Raw genomic sequence first — 16,160 nt, 5'->3', positions numbered from 1 at the left:
ATCAGAAGCAGCTGGAAGATCAATTGACACAAATTCCTGGGCCTTACCCTCAGAGCTTCTGGTTCCCTAAGTCTTGGATGGAGCCTGGAAATAAGCATTCCTAACAATTTCCCAGGAGGTGCTGATGCTGTTGGTTCAGGGATCACCCTTTGAGAACTACTGCTCTCAGGCAAATGTTTTCTTAAATGTATTTTAAATGTATCCTTAAATGTATTTTTAGGTCAAAGATCCATTTGAGAATCCTTGACAACCCATTTGATAGGCCTTGCCATCACTTCCCAGAAAAACAATTACACGAATGCTAAAAAAAATGTAAAAACTTGATTATAATTTCAGGATTCGTTAGACTTGCACAAATTCATTCATGAACATCCAGGTTAAAAGAACTCCCGATTCACAGTCAAAACTGGAATTCATAAGTGAAATGCAGAATCACAAAGTACAGGAAAGTGAATTTTATCAGTAAAGACAGGAAAGCAAATTTTACCAGTTTTATAGCAAATTGGTTGAATATTTGTTTCCTAAAACTAGACTACCTGGTTTCAAATCCTGGCTCTGCCATTTGCCAGCCATGCTTCAGTTTCCTCACTGTAGATGTGGGTTAATAATGGAGCCTACTTCACAGAGTTTTGTAAGGATTGGGTGAATTCATAAATGCAGAGTATATAGAATAGAACCTGGCACATAGTATGCCTACACTAGTTGTTCCTAATTACTTTAGCTCAGTTGAGTCCTACTGATTCAACTTCCGGATATATTGCAAGCCCTCTCTTCCCATTCCAACATTCATGGTGCTAGTTTAGGTTCTGACCATGTCCAGTCTGCCATTTTGCAATATCCTTCCAACTGCTCTCTTTATCTTGATTCTTCCCCCTTCCAATGTACCTTCCACACAGCATCCAGAGGGAGCTTTCTAAAACCCATCTTATCTTGCGTAAAACCTTCCAAAGGCCCCCATCACTCCCAGGAGAAAGTCTGAGCTCCTGAGCATGGCATGTGGGGTCTGCCTTGATCTGGGCCCTGCCTGCCGTGGACCTTATTGTTCAATGCTCTCCTCTTTCTCCCTTCTGCTTCAGATGAAGGAAGCATAGGCTGATCCTAAGTACGCCATACTTTTTCATACTCTCTACCATAACTCATAATGCTTACTCTGCTTCAAATGCCCTTCAGCCCTCTTTGAGGCAAACTTCTAAGGGATATTCTTCAAGATCCGGCTGGAGGAGTCTTTTTTCTGCCACTTTCCCCAAACCCCAGGTAAAACTGTTTTCTCCCTTCTTTGTGACCCATGTCATACCTTGTAGAGCATGTTTCCTCTATACTTTAGTGCACACATATGTTCATGAGTCTATGGAAGACACTGCTTGTTATGCTCCCAGTATCCGTGCTCATCGACTGGAGTATAAGACCATTTTCCAGATTTCTCTATAGAGAGATAGGGTTCTGCAGACCAATTAAATTCCACTAATAGATGCACACATGTAAGATTTGAAAAGTAGAAAAGAAACAAAGAAAATCTTGCTGTTTTAGAGATTTTCTGCTGGCAAGCCCAGTTGTGGAGACCTGACATTTTTCTGCATTATATTCCAGTAACCAGTCAACAGTTTCATGATTATCCAGAGTCAGTCTTAACAGCAGCACGACAGCTTCCCAGTGCTGCCTTTCTGATTCCCTCGATTAAAAGTATGTGATCTGTTACAGATTCTAGAATCTAGAACTCCCTATTCAGTTTGGGTCCTCCTGATTTCTACTTACCTGTTGGGGCAGCAGTAACAGCTCCCTCTGGAAGTTGTCACTGGAGCCTACAACCTACTCCTTCAGAAACTTGCAATGATTTTATTAGCATCTAATCCCCATATTAAAATCTTTTCTGTTTGAAATATCTGGAATGGCTTCCATTTCTTGAACTGAACACTGAATGATAGTTTCTATCTCCGTCACTCTGCTGAGAGCTGCTATTAGAAGGCTCAGACCATGTCTTATTCATCCTTGCTAAGAGAGGCTTCTGGGAAATGAATTCCTTAAAAAAGTAGGTGGAGCCACTAACCTGAGTTGTAGAGGGGCTTGATTGCCAGTGGGCTGAGGGTAGGTCATTTATCTCTGGTCACCAAGTGAGCTTTGAGGGCAAAAGTGCTCTCAGACCAGCCAACCAACAAACACATCACCGCCACCAAAATAACAAAGAGTGGGGTTTGCACAGCAGTGCCAGCTTTGAAACAGAAGACTCAGACCCTGCTTCTCACTGTGGGCTGGTACTCTTCTCCACCAAGACCTCTGGCCCCTGAGGAGACCCATAGCGAGGCCAGGAGAGAATGAAGGAGAAGAGACTGGGTAGTTCCAACCAGCTGGCTTGTCAGTATGCTTCAGGAAAAGTGTAAAGACTGGAGAAAACAAGTACTGGTTGGCACCCCCTCAGGGTCTGAGGGAGCCAGCCTGGCGGGAGACTGGCGGGAGACTACAGGGGCTGGCTGTGTGAGGTACAGATGCGTGCAATGAGGGGCCTAGTCAATGCAAAAGTCTAAAAAGCATACAGTGGAAAACCCATAAGCTTTGGACAGCAGACCAACTCATGATCAAACCCAGGTCTGCTGCTAATTTCCGTGGCCTGACACAAATTCTTTAAACTCCATGAGCCTCTGTCCCCTCACTCGTAAACTGGAGATTAAAACCTGTCTCAGAGGGCCAGCAGCCCAGCACAGGGAGGGCCTGGCACATGGTCAGCTCTTCACAAGACTCCTTCAGATCCCTGTTTCCTGACATCCCTTAAACCCTGCCTGGTATTCTTTCTATTGTTAACATTTTGCTCTACAAAATAATTAATTTAGTGTTTTGTTTTCTAATTATGGTGCCCGAAAGTAAGGCACTGAGGTTTGTGAGAAGGGTGACTTCTCCACCCAGTCATTTTGTTTGAAGAGGCTGAGGGCAGGAAATCAGATTCCCAGAAGTTTTTTGATAGCAGAGAGGATGGGAGGTGGGAGGTAGCCTTTCCAGGAAGCCTGCTCCTGCCAGCTGGGGAGAGAGTGCAGAACTTGGCCTTGCCTTCCCTGTGTAATCATGTTGTCTATGCTCATCAGTGGGGCTATTAGCATTTGAGTCTAAGCCAATCTTCCTGTGGCGTCCCGGAGGACTCTGGGTTTAATGCAATGTCTCCTTCCATGTGCCCTTTGTAATCTACTGCAGGTTTATTGCTATGAATTTCTCCACCAAAAGGACCAGAAGGTTTCCACTTAGTGAGAGAGATGGCTATCTCAGATATGTCACCAGCCTTTCATCAAGATATGTCACATTTCCTCAGGGTAGAGAATATCAGAAGTTCTTTAGGAAAGGCCTAGGCCCTAAAACACTGGGAAGGCTGTTGATCCTTTTGATGAACCTGTGACATTTCGTGTGCTCCTTAGCATCTTCTACAAAGCCAGCAGTTAGGTTCATCCAGGGCAGGTAGGACTAAGGGAACAAGCCTCACAAGAATTGATATAGTCCCTGGGATGGTGGTAGCAATGAGCCTCACTTACATAGACAGCAACCATAGGGGAACTTAGACAAACATCCCTGATACCTGTTTGGGAGTAGCAATCAGATTTAGGAAGGAAACTGCCATCACGGGGCACCTATCATATGCACAGCATCCTAGCAGGGGATTTTGCAGCTCCTGCAGACTGGACATGAAACAGTTAAACCGTCCTATTCTGAGCTTCTGCAGCCAGTGGGAATATTTGATGTTAGTACATAGGAAGCATGTCCTAGAGTGAATAATTCCTGCACAGCAGGGGAGCCTTTTTGCAGGTTGAGCCCTATCTAGAAGATGCTCTTTTCTTGTCAGAGAGCCAGGGGCAATAGCTATGGGCCTCTCTCCTGCCCTGCCCTTCTCCCCTCCAAGAGCACAGCACAAGCAGGTCAACTCCCATGGAGATGCTCAGAGTGCGGGGTAGAGATCCACAGAGCTACTTCTGTGCTTTGTGGACAATGGAGGAAAACAAATCTCCTCATTAGATGTTGATGGCTGTCTGTATCTATAAGCCCCTGCACAGAGAGATTGGGAATTCTCTACCACTGCTTTAAAAAATAACCCACATGGAAGTGACCATTGTTTTGTCTACCTGAGGAGGATATAGACAGGAGGGACTCAGAAAAGCATGAGGGCAGTGTAAAAACAGGATGACCAAGAAGAGGAGCCTGGAGATCAGAGGGTTCCTTGCTCCCTGGTGAGTGACTAGTACCACAGCAGGTATTGGGGTATGATATCAGATGTGTGTGAATGATATACCTCTTTTGCAAACTGTGTATATTATGCATACAGAAGGGAAGGAGAAAGAAAGAAAAAAGGAAATAATAAGCAAGTTGCCACTCCAATATTATTCTACAGGAACATCTGGACTTGAGGGTATTCTAATAATTCTTACTATCAAAATTCTCATAAGTAGTCTCCTTTTTAGTACATGGCCTTAACAAGGGTTATTCCCATTGTTTCATGTCACTCATTTAAGAAGAGTGTTTATTCATTCTTTGTAGAAACAGCAGGAGATAGGGTCACTAGATTCATTTTACAGACAAATGAACTAAAGTGCAGGGGCATGAATTGAACTGCCCAAGGCAACATAACTTACCAAATAGCAGAGTTAAAATGCAAATGCAAATAGACCTGATTATTTCTAAACCTGTGCCCTATCTACTAAACCATGTTCATCTCCTTGATCTGTGTTCTAATTTGTAGAATGTCTTCTTAGAGAAAAAAGAAGCTGACTCCAGAGGGAAGAAGTAGGACCAAACCAAACCAAACCAAACCAAACAAAAAAGACCTAAACAAATATAATGAATTCAATAAAAATTAAGGGAACAAAATATTCGTCAATAGAAGCATTTTGACAGAGAGGAGATATAGATGGTAAATAAGCACATGAAAAGATTTTCAACATCATTAATTATTAGGAAAACACCGGTTAAACCCACCATGAAAAACTTCTACATGACAACTAGAAAGGCTACAATTAAAAAGATTGATCATGTCAAGAGTTGGTGAGGATATAGAGCAACTGGAACTCTCGAATATTGCTGGGGAGAATGTAGAATAATACTACCACTTTGGAAAACTGCTGGACAGTGATTAAAAAGTTGAACATACACCTACATACCACCCAGCCTTTGCACTCCAAGATATTTATTGAAGTGAAAGTGTATGTCCACACAAAGATTTGCACATGCATATTCACGGCAGCTATACTTACACTGCTTTGTGTACTATGACACATAGCAGCATCCATATAACGAAATAAGAGTTAGAAACTATAAAGAACAAATGATCGACATACTCTAAATCATGAATCTCAAAATAATTATGCTGAATGAAGGAAGGCAGACAGAAAAAGTACATACTGTAAGATTCTGATTGCAGACCATTCTAGGAAATGCAAACCATTCCATAATGACAGAAAGCATATCAGTGGTTGTCTGGGGGTGGGGGAGAGAGGAAGAAGAGATAGATTACAAAGAGATATGAGGAAAGCTGGAGGAGGGAATGATGACTATGTTCCTTATGTGAACGTAGTGATGTTTTCATGAGTGTAAACATATCTCAAAACTCATCAATTTGTACTAGTTATTGTATGTCAATTGCCCTTCAGAAAAATCAGTGCCAAGAAGTTGCAGAGGTAGGAGGGGGGAAAAAGCAAAATCCAGGAAGGTAAGTATCCTAAAAATAAATGAAATGTAATGGTTAAGAACCCAAGCCATGGGTCCAAATCTCAGCTCAACTTTAGACAAGGCACTCAACCGCCTCTGTAAAGTACAGATAATAATAGTACCTACTTCATAGGGTAGTTGGGACACTTAAATGAGTCATGCACGTAGACCCTTAGACCACTGCCTGGCATTTAGTGAGAATTTAATAAGCATTAGCTATTATTATTGCAGAAATCATCTCATTTCATCCAAAGTCAACCCATTCCAGCTGATGAATTCAGAGGTGAAACACCGGGCCAGTGATTTCCAAGCTCAGCTTTTCTGGTGAATGCCAATTCCTCCTCTTGAACATATCTCCCTGTGGTTCCTTGAGATTTTGCAAGCTAAAAGCTAAATAATGTACTTAATTGCCCCATACACTCATTACTCAAGAGTCAGGGAAATAAAGGATAGCAGGACTCACCTAGTGAGGGTGGGGGAAGCAATAAGATATTCAATGGGCTGGAGCATCATTTGGATTCTGTTGGGCCACTCACTCTCATGGATATCTGTTTGTTCCTTGACCAGTCATTCTAGCTGCCCTGGGTTCTACCGACTAGGCCAGTGTTAATCCACATTGAAAGTGAAAGCAGAATTGAGGGGTTCCATTATAGAGAACTGTACCAGCTTGGTAGTTCATTACTGTTCGAGCCGTGAACATGGACTCAGATTTGCTTTCAGGGTTGAACGCAGGCCTCTGTTTATTAGGCTTCAGCATTTCTTACAGTACAACTTTTAAGTCCTTTCTTAGCCCAGCCTATTAATTGCACAAGGTTAGGGCAGGGAGGATGCAGGAGAGCTTCATTTTGCTGGTACTCAACACCAGAGATCTTTCCAAAATTTCACTTTGAATTTGGACCTCACTTTTGTGCATCAATTTCCCCCAATTTTGGGGACTCTGCACATAGGTCTAAATCTTTGCTTATTGGCCTCTGCCTTTGAGTTTGAAGAATAATCTTCTGGAGCTGCGAGGCAAGCCTCTTTTTCCGACCATTGTGGCTCCTCTCTCCACATCACTGCTCACCCAGATGTGCATTTCCCACTTTCCCAGACGGAGATGCATAGCAGAGCTGCTCAGAAGCATCTGGGGCATCAGGCTTCCTGGGGTCTTCTAAATCCTCCCAGTACCCAGTAAGCTGATTGGTGCACCAGTTTAAGGCTGCATTCTTAAGGCACCTGAGTATCTGATTCAACAGGTTCAAATTGCTAACTACAGGTAGAAAGAAATTAATTCTCCAAACAGCTGTAAACCTGCCCAATTCTTCTCTATCTGCTATCAGATGGGCCCAAATCACTAACGTACTAGAAGAAGGTAGCCACATGTAGCAATACCTTGACATTTCTCTACCAATCCACCTCAACTTCCTAATTTGTGGGCAATGGTCTGAGTTCTAGCAGACAACTGATAATCTTTTAACCAACTGATTTCCTACCACCTAACAAGGATTGCTGATAGCCCAGCCCTATAAGGCAGAGTCCTTACAACTCTGTGCTCTACCCCAATTCAGCCAGTTTCACATTCAGGGATGTGCCCGTTGTAACATTTCCCTCCCTGCGCCCATTCCTGCATCCATCGGCACTCTTTTGGTTAGCAGTGACAAAGATCCATCTCAGACAAGCTTAGGCAAAGGGATGTTTCTTGGATGGATATGGGAGATCCCACACCACTGAAGAGGGAAAGTGTAAGACTTCTGAGTGCAGTGACCTGGACAGCTCTGTCCATTGCTCGAGGCCCAATGCCTGTCGAACGTTAAATGAATAAGAGACCAAACTGCAGCAAGGGCAGAGTAGCCACCTGGCCATGACAATAGCTGAAACCAGCCCTTAATTATGCCTCAGGAAGAGCAAAGAGAGGAGAGTTTATAACAGACAGCTTGGGACTAGCTCCCCGTCCATTTATTCAGAACGTCCCTGCCCCATCATCTGCCTGTTATACAGGGACTGTCCCCAGGAAGCCCGGTTCTTACTCAGCCCTCCTTCCTCTTGGGAAGGCTTGAATGTTGCAGCACTGGCCACAGATCTGAGTGTGGTCAGTCACAACTGCCCTCTGACAAATGTGGAATGGGGCCCTGAGATTCAGTCCCTCTTCTAGGGGTTGAACAGGTTATGTGTAAATGCAGGTGCTGATGGAGGCTGTTTTTCAAACAGTGAGAGAGACAGTGGGGAGAGGGAGAGACAGAAAGAAGAAGGAAGAGGAGGGGAAGAAGATGGGAAGGGGAGGGAGAGGAAGGGGAGAGGAAAACAGGTATTATGAAAGAGAAACAGAGGCAAAAGCTTTTGAGGTCCTGGTCCCAGACCACTGCCAGGCTCAGTGGAAACCCTGTACTTCAGTTCCATGAGATATTCCCTATTCCTATAACAATTTGCCCTCATTCCTATAAGCTAGCTCAATTTCCTTTCTGACACTTTCTTTAAGATTTTATTTATTTATTTGCCAGAGAGAGAGAGAGAGAGGGAGAGAGAGAGAGAGCATGAGTGCACAAGCAGGGGGAGCGGCAGGCAGAGGGAAACGCAGGCTCCCTGCTGAGCAAGGAGCCCCAGGCAGGACTCCATCCCAGGACCCCAGGATCATGACCTGAGCCAAAGGCAGACACTTAACCAACTGAGCCACACAGGTGTCCCCCTTTCTGACACTTTCAACCAACAGGTATCTGCCACTGATAAAAATATGGACACCGAGAATTCCAGAAGTATACAGATTTGCCTGTCCGAGAGCAGATAGACAAGTGCCATGGTTTTTACTACTCCCTCACTCCTGAAAAGTACAGCAGATCAGACAGAAATGCTTCTGACTGCAGATAACAGAATAAAACTAATAAAAGCTTAGGAAGCAAAGGTTTTTTGTTATTGAACTTAGTTGGGAGAGGGGAGACAGGCTGCTCCCAGGTTTGTTGCAAGCCCTCACAGTGTCACCAAGCATTCAGCCAGCCTCAGCTTCCTGGTTTTCTATCTTTGTGCTTTTGATCATAAAAGGCCACCGTAGCTCTTGGCATCCTGACCATTCAGTGGCAAACCCCGAAGGATATGCTTGTCCCCCATCGTATCACAGGCCTGATATGTTCCTGTCCTACCACCAGCCTCCTTCAGGGCCCATTCTATAAGCAACGCTGATTTTATGAGAGAATCCCAAGAAGGAGGTGAAAGTCTGGGACTGAATCTGAGCCCTTGTTTTTCCTGATCTCTGTTTTACCTTGGAAGAGTCACTGAAGGCTTCTGCATCTCAATTTCCAACGAAAAGGAAAACATCCTTAATGGTTGCAAAAAGCAAATGAGATAACATATATAAATGCACCTAGTTTCATACCTTGGAACTTACAAGTTTCTCAAAGAAGGAGTCTTCCTTTCTTCCTTCCTGCATTCCTAGTTCCCCTAGGGGAGAAAGCACAAGAAAGTCAGCTCAGAAAAATCATGTGCATTGGAGTCAGACAGATTTTATTCAAGTCCTGGCTCTGCCATTTATTAATTATCGGACTATGGCAAATTATTTCTCCTTGTTCACTGGCAAATATTTATTGGGCACCTACTACATGCCAGGCACTATTCTGCCTGCTGGGGATACATGAATGAATAAGAAAGACCTAGTTCCTGTTCTTTAAAGGTTATATTCTAATTTGCTCATTTGTCAAGTAAAAGTAATAATACTTTACCTTCTATTATTGCTGTAAGTGAAATAATTTATGAAGAATATCCCATGAACAGTAGATGCTCAATAAATGCTGATTCTCTTCCCTCCTTTCCTTTCTTTGGCATGATAGGATGCTGGGAAAGGCATTGGGCTGGATGTCAGAACGGTAGCATTCTCTCCTAGCCCTGCTGTTGCCTAGCTGTGTGATCTCAGGCAAATGCCTTAAGCTTTTTGGGTCTCAATTCCATCCTCCATAAAATAAGAGTACTGTATGAAACCATTCATAAGACACTTTTTGTTTGCATGATATTCTGTATTTCTTTTTTTTTTTTTTGCATGCATTGGAAGATTTAATGTAGTTCATATGGCAATACTACTCAAAGGGATCTACAGATTCAATACAATTCTATCAAAATTTTTTCTTCTGCATTTTCTTTTATTATTATTATTATTATGTTATGTTAGTCACCATACAATACATCACTAGTTTTTGATGTGGTCATCCACGATCCATTGTTTTCGTATAACACCCAGGGCTCCATGCAGTACGTGCCCTCCTTAATACCCATCACTGGGCTAACCAACCCCCTCTCCGCCCTCCCCTCTAGAACCCTGTTTGTTTCTCAGAGTCCGTAGTCTTTCATGATTCGTCTCTCCCTCCGATTCCCCCCCCTTCATTTTTCCCTTCCTTCTCCTAATGTCCTCCATTCTATTCCTTATGTTCCACAAATAAGTGAAACCATGTGATAATTGACTTTCTCTGCTTGACTTACTTCACTTAGCATAATCTCCTCCAGTCCCATCCATGTTGATGCAAAAGTTGGGTATTCATCCTTTCTGATGGCTGAGTAGTATTCCATTGTATATATGAACCACATCTTCTTTATCCATTCATCTGTTGAAGGTATTTCTTAAAAGCAATCACTCATCATCATGTATCATGGCAGAGCAGGTATATTAGGCTGTGTAATAATTTAAAAACACATTTATAACTGACATTAATCAAGGATTTACTAGGTCCAAGCCCTGTGCTACATCTCTCTGCATTTTGCTTTAAGCCCACAATGAATTTATGAGACAGGTATCATTATCTTCATTTTATATGAGGAATCTGAGCCTCAGAAGAGTGAATTTGATCAAAGTTACCCAGCTTGCTAGAGGCAAAAGTGGTATTGGTACCCACACCTGTCTGAGTCTAGAAGCCATTCATTTTGCCCTCCACAGCTCCTGTGTGGCTCTGGAGAGCTTGTTGTAAGACCATTGAAACATTGTTAGTGACTCCATAAATGAATCCGTATGTCGTGTCAGGAAGGAGTGCCTCCTGCATGGTTGGTCCGGGGCAAGGTGCAGACCCTAATTCTGGCCCCCTTTGGCATCCAAGTTCTTGTTCCTGCCCCCCCCATAGCTGTCTCTCCCTGACTCCATTTCTGGGGATGGGGCCATGTGATGGACGGGAAACCAAACATTATTGTTCAGGAATGATGTTTTTCAAATTGGACATCTGCTGCTTGTTTATATGGGAGTTTGGCAAGGTTTTCAGTTCGCCATCGTGGTTAGACCTAGAGAAAATAATTAGGTGGTCATGGCAACCAGCATCCCAGGCACAGCACAGTGATACTGAGGAGGGAGCACTGAATGGCATCCAGATGTCCACTCTGCCGTGAATGCTCTGGCCTTGGGTTCCTAAGCAGGGACTCTGCAACTTCAGTTCCAAAATTTTCTCAATAGGAGAATGAAATATTTAATTCCATACTGAAAAATCTAGGTCCTGAGATCCAAAGAGTATTTGGAGAGGTGGCACAGAGACCAAAATTCATATGAAGCTGAGAAAGACCAAGGAGGAGTGCAAATATTCACAAGTGAAACCTCCACTATGTCCCAGGAATGGTGCCACGTGCTTTATATCATTCCCTCTGTTAAATCCTCACAACATCCTTCATTGGATAGAGGAAGAACCCAGGCTTGGGGATGTGAAATGACTTGCCTAAGATCCCACAGCTATTTAGCAAAGGAATGAGAATTTGAACTTGGTCTAACTGGCCCTAAAGCTTTGTTACAATACCCATACTCAGCTGTCATCAGAGCCCTTCCTAAGATTGCTCTCTGCTAGAGGTGGAGTAAGGGCAGCATGGAGATGACACCAGTCCTGAAGGTCATGTTATTGGCTGATGTCCTCTCCCCTGCGTTGCCTAATTTGGTGGGGTTCTGCCCTCTAATGTAGACTTAACCCATCCTAGCATAGGCTGCACATTTTTCCTCACCCCAGTTATTTTAGATCCATCTTCTCTCTACAGTGTTTCTGTGGAGCCCTTGGCAGTACATTGCAGGTAAGTCTGAGTTCAACTCTGTCTTTGTTTGCCTTATTGAAAAAAACGACAGAATGTGTAAGATGCTCTCCAATTCCTGGATCATATATCTTCCCTCTGACTCAGAAGCTGGATTGCTTATTGCCTTATAGATCTTTGAAAATTTCTGTTCCCCATGGGCAGGTTCAGAAAAATCCCAGTTTTTGGAACGCCTGGGTGGCTCAGTCAGTTAAACATCTGACTCCTGATTTGGCACAGGTCATGATCTCGGGGTCACGAGATCAAGCCCCCTGTTGGGCTCTAGGCTCCAGCGGGGAGTCTGCTTGAGGATTCTGTTCCTCTCCCTCTACCCCTGCCCCGGCTTGCACACACTCCCTCTCTCAAAAAAATAATAAAATCTTTTTTTAAAAAAAAGAAAAAATCCCACTCTTCAGTGATTTTTCTCCCCTTTTCCCCATTCCTGTAATTCTTGTAGAATCTCATGAGATTATTATATCCCTTTGTTTGCTAAGGCAAGTTATCTGGCACTTGAAGCCCAGGAGGCTATAGGAATAGGAAATTCTAATATTCCCTAATAGTGGAATCAGATGACCTGCCTTTCAGTCCCCTTTCTGCCACTAATTAGCCCTGTGACCTTGGGGAAGTCACTAGAATTTTTACATGAGTGAAATAAGAGGTCAATTTTTACAAGAGTGAAAGAAGTGTCTTTCAATGCTATGATTTGGTAATTCAAGACTTCCTTCTAGTAAATAAAATTTCACTTTCCATTGGAAAGTTAAAATTGTTCAACCTATTTCTCGCTTCAGAATAAACAGTGTCACCTCTCAAACTGATGCAAATTCACAGACTTCTCACCTTGGACTTTTGATTTTTCCACCTCACATTTCCTGGGTTCTGAGGAGATAATCTCTGGGTTTTTTTGAGAGTTGTCTTTCTTTCTCTCCTGATGGGTAAAATGCTGGGTAAAGAGCTAGTAGAGATGGTGATGGTGCCAATGAAGAAAGTAAACAAGTTAAATGATACCTTTAAGGAATTGAAGGCAAGAGTTGCCTGGGTCAGGCTGCCATCACTATTACTACATTCCACTTTGCTTTGGCTACACCAGAATTATGGTCTAATAGGAAGAACACAGCCTTTGGATCTGGTTCAATCACATAAGTAGCTGCTTGATCTTGGGCAAATCAGGCAACCCCTCCAAGCATCAGTGTCTTTTTCTGTTAAATGTGGATAATGGTACCTTGAGAGTTGTTGTAAGCATCAGTGATGAGATAGATAAAATATGGGGCATTGAAGTTTAGAGATACATATTGATATATTTACAGATGAATTTACATGATGTCTGGCATTTGCTTCGAAATAACTGGGGTGATGGTCAATTGATTTTTGACAAAGGAGCTATGACAATTCAACAGGGTAAACCTTTGTGATCTTGAATGAGGCAACTCTTTCTTAACTATGATGCCACAAATATAAGCAACAAGAGAAAATAATAGGTTAACTTGGACTTTGTTAGAATTAGAAACATTTGTGCTTCAAAGGACACCACCCACAAAGAGGAAAAATGATCTGCAGAGTGGGAGAAAATATTTAGAAATATATCTGATAAGGGACTTATATATTGACTACATAAAGAAATTATACATCTCAATAATAAAAAGACAAATAACCCAATTAAAAATGGGCACATGATCTGAATAGATATTTTTCTAAAAAATATATAGGAATGACTGATAAGCACATGAAAAAATGCTCAACGTCCTTAGCCATCAAGGAAACGCAAATGAAAACAAGGACACAGAATTATTATTAAGGCAGTATAAATACTCTGTATGATACTCTAATGATGCATATATGTCATTAGACATTTGTCCAAATGCATAGAATGTACAATATCAAGAATAAACGCTAATGTAAACTGCGGACTTTCGGGGATTATTATATGTCAACAGTGTCATCAGTTGTAACAAATGCACTGCTCTGGAGGAGAATGTTGATAATTGGGATGCATTGCATGTGTGAGGGCAGAAGGTATATGGGGAATTATACCTTCCTCTCAATTTTGAGAACCTAAAACTACACTAAAAATATAAAAGCCTTAAGAAAATTTTACAAAATTAAAAATTTTTAATTTTGTAAAATTAATAAAACTAATAAAAAATAAAAAGTGTTAGGGAAATGGCGCCTGGGTGGCTCAGTCAGTTGAGCATCTGCCTTTGGCTCAGGTCATGATTCCAGGGTCCTGGGATCGAGCCCCGCATTGGGCTCCCTTCTCAGCAGGGAGTCTGCTTCTCCCTCTCCCTTTCCCCACTCATGTTTTCTCTCTCATTCTCTCTCTCTCTCAAGTAAATAAATAAAATCTTTAAAAAAAGTGGTGGGAAGATATGGAGAAATTGGCATCATTATACGCTGTTGGTGGGAATGTAAAATCATGTAGCTGCTATGAAAACCAGTCTGGCAGTTTCTCAAAAGATTAACTATAGGGTTATTGTGCAACCCAGAAATGCCTCTCCTAGGTATATACCAAAGAGAAATGAAAGCATACGTCCACTCGTACACGAATGTTCTTGTACACAAATGTTTATAGTAGTGTTATTTATAATAGCTGAAAAGTGGAACTCAAACATCCATCAGCTGATGAATAGACAATGTACTAGATGCATACAGTAGAGTATAATTGGGCCATAAAATGAAATGAACTACTGATATATGTTATAAGATGGATGAACCCCGAAAACGTTATGCTAAGTAAAAGAAGCCAGTTACAGAAAATCACATATTGTATGATTCCATATTTATGAAATATCTGTAACAGGCAAAGCAGATTAGCGGTTGCTCTGGGCTGGGGGTATAGGGGGATGCAGGGTCAGGAGGTGATAGCTGAAGAATCTGAGGTTTCTTTTTGGGGCGATGAAATGTCCTAAAATCAATTGTGGTGATGGTTGCACAACTCTATGAATATACTAAAAACCATTATGTTGTACACTTTAAATAGGTGAATTGTATGGTGTGTGAGTTATGTCTCAGTAAAGTTTTTATTCGAAGCAATAATAACATGGGCTGGGGGTGTCAGGGAAGAGGGAGAGAGAAAACAGAAGAAACAAGAACAACTGGCCAGGATTTGACCGTGGTGAAGCTGGTTGACAGGTGCATGGGAGTTCATTACATGATTCTTCCTACTTTTGTAGGGACAAATTTTCTACAATAAAATAAATTTATTCTGAAATTTTCTATAATAAAAATAAGTTTAAATAAATAAGTAAAACAGTAAGACATATCTGACTGTCAATAAATGGCACTATTATTGTTATTATTCACAGAACCAAGTGATGAATTTGAGAATTTAAGCATATACCCTTAAATAACCCATTGTCCATCTGACATTGTTTCTTTAACTTGCCTAAATTCCTCTTGCAGGAGTCAGCACTTTTCTCCCCATCATGGTTCCATGGGGGCAGAAGAACAGCTGGTCACAGACAAGAAGCTGGCGTGTAACCCCTGACTCATCCCCTTTTTTGTCTCCTCATGGCCAGTCACCCTCTCTGGCCAATTTTCCTTCCAAATGACTTTATCTTTACCCACCCTTCGTAGCCATCACCACCTTCCTAGACTAGGGCCTTGGCAGATTCTACCAAGGCTATAGCAACCGCTCGTCCTCCCACAGCCTCTCCTCATTATCTCTCCTGAGTCTTACACCCATCTATCCTACACACTACCAGCAGATTCTTTGCATGTATGTCCTAACATGTTTGTCTCCCCTGCTCAAAAATGTACAGGCTGTCTATTTCTTATGGCATAAACTCTTAATTTTTCTATCTGGATTCCTATCATCCAATGTTATGTTGTGAATCCAAACTTATTTCTCACCATTTCACAATTTGTATGCATTGCTCTGATCTAGCATTTCCATCCACTGTGTTTGCATAGGCATACATGTGCTTCAAGCGATGTGAAGCTTTTTTTCTTCAAGATTATTTATTTATTTTAGAGAGAGAGAGCATGAGTGGGAGGGGCAGAGGGAGAGGAAGAGAGAATCTCGAGTAGACACCGCGCTGAGCGCAGAGCCTGATTCAGGGCTTAATCTCAAGATCCTGACATCATGACCTGATCTGAAACCAAGTTGGATCCTTAACGAACTGCGCCACCCACATGCCCCAAGTAAGGTGAATCTTAATTAGTCTTATCCAATCATGTTATTCCATTTTTCTGCCCAGGATTGGTTTAGGAATGAGCAAGTGATGAAATGCTAAGCAGTAATGCATGAGAGGAGGTCTACTGAGGAAAGTACTTCTTGGAGAAGAAAGTATTGCTCATAAAAAGACATGGAAGAATAGACATCTAGGCACTGAGGGACAAAATGTAATGCCCGGAATTGCTGCAGCCCTCTTATGACCATGTAGAGAAAGCCAAGAGAATGAGAGCAATGCCTTTGAGCTAGAGCCATAAAGATATTGAACTGCTCAATTAAATCAATCCCAGAACTGAGATACTTCTGCACATCTATTATATGAAATAATAGA

The sequence above is a fragment of the Callorhinus ursinus genome, unplaced genomic scaffold, assembly GCF_003265705.2.
Source record: "Callorhinus ursinus isolate GAN/ISIS: 27379988/994484 unplaced genomic scaffold, GSC_fseal_2.0 scaffold9, whole genome shotgun sequence".
Lineage (NCBI taxonomy): Eukaryota > Metazoa > Chordata > Mammalia > Carnivora > Otariidae > Callorhinus > Callorhinus ursinus.
The sequence above is the reverse complement of the archived record's forward strand: the minus strand, read 5'-3'. Positions refer to the sequence as shown.